The sequence below is a fragment of the Anneissia japonica genome, unplaced genomic scaffold (assembly GCF_011630105.1).
Source record: "Anneissia japonica isolate Jap-2015-1 unplaced genomic scaffold, ASM1163010v1 scaffold288125_len146548_cov173, whole genome shotgun sequence".
NCBI classification, from domain to species: Eukaryota; Metazoa; Echinodermata; class Crinoidea; order Comatulida; family Comatulidae; genus Anneissia; species Anneissia japonica.
In genome coordinates, this window is record NW_022687893.1 from 53,571 (window position 1) to 55,140 (window position 1,570).

Genomic DNA, 1,570 nt, shown 5'->3' on the forward strand with positions numbered 1-1,570 from the left:
TCCGAAATGAAGGGAAATGAAACTGAAAAAAAAAACAATACTAGAAAACTGAAAAGATATCTAATTAATAAGCGATAATACTGTATTAATTGGCAAGTAAAATGTAAAGTTTTCCATTCCTGTATAACCAATGAGCACTTTTTGTAAATAATTATCTTCTGTCGTTTAAAGAATTTATGATGATATCCATATATATTTTTATACAAAGGATTTTGAGAAGTGAAACTGTGTTGCATCAATGAATACTTTCTAAAAGATAAGAGAAGTGAAAATGAGAAATGAAAAAGCTGTATTTTCATACATCTAATAAGAAAGTCAAAAATGATCACATAGCACTGAGATACTGTCTATAATGTATGTGGTAGCACTGGAAGTGAAAAAAGAATTTAAAAAAAACAATACTGGAAAACTGAGAAGATATCAAATTAACAAGCGATAAGTACCGTAATGTATGTAAAATGTAGTTTTCTAGGCCTGCATATTAATTAGATCGTTACTGTGGTATCGTACTCTCGATTATGTACCGACAGGCAGTCTAGACGATTAGAGATTTGAAGAGTAGAAGGCCTGGGATGCAAATTCCTTTCTTGAATATGCAATAGGCCTAGTTAAACTGTATTTTGGTCTTTTACATAGGCCTACATTATTACACATTTGTTGGAAATGTAGGCCAATGTTTTTTTTTACGTGAGTAAAAAGTATAGCCACATTTTTCAGTCTGCCAGCTTTTCAGAAATATCTTTGATTTTTTTAAGACAATGGCTCTTTATTTAAGTGCACAAATTGACAAATAAAAAAGGAAAAAATATTAAGAAAAAAATGATATGATAGGCCTATAAGAGATAATGCAAATGAATAGAAAATGACGGAACGAAATTAGAAACAGTTCTGAATGTTTAACATTCTTAAAAGGTCGTGTATCTTTTATTATAGGCAATTGCATTCAGTGCTGTAATTTCCTATATAAAATTATAATATTTATTATTTTAGTTGAAAACCTTAACAATTATATACGTTATCCGCCTACAATTTGATTATATTATTGCGTACAGCGATATATTGACCAAAAAAAATTGTTGTGTCATTGAAAATTGATATGAGTTATTTAATTACATCTGAACGTCGGTACGAAACGTTTGTCTACCGAAAAACCACACTAAATACTACACGAACAGTAAAAATACGAACCTGATGGGTAATCTGTCCCTGGAGGAGACGGGTAATCTGTCGGGTAGTGAGTAGCACAAATCGATTCATCTTCACCAAAGAAACATTCTTCATTATTATTACAAACGGAATCGTCTTCTAAACACAGACCATCGCGACACACAAAACCACAAGGATCTAATAAATCAAAATATAAAACACATTAGACAAAATATTTGTAATATCCTATAGTATGATAAACCTGTGGCTCCAGTATGGTGCATGGCTAACACAATATAGATTATGGAAAAAGGCTAAAAAAGAGATAACCTTGAAAAGCACTCAATAAATATAGCAGAAAATGAAATGTAATCAGTAGCAGCAGATTCAGGAATTTGAAATTGAGGGTGTATACCACCTCAGG

General features: G+C 31.1%; 1 protein-coding gene across 1 annotated transcript in view; it reads right to left on the reverse strand.

Annotated features, from left to right (window-relative positions):
* The window catches only part of LOC117120977, a gene marked incomplete at its 3' end in the record, with an annotated part of 53,671 nt that extends 52,332 nt beyond the window's left edge, over nt 1–1,339 (reverse strand). The window contains exon 1 of the mRNA XM_033266079.1: nt 1,189–1,339. The remainder of the gene's footprint in view (nt 1–1,188) is intronic.
* Between the last annotated feature and the right edge of the window lie 231 nt (nt 1,340–1,570).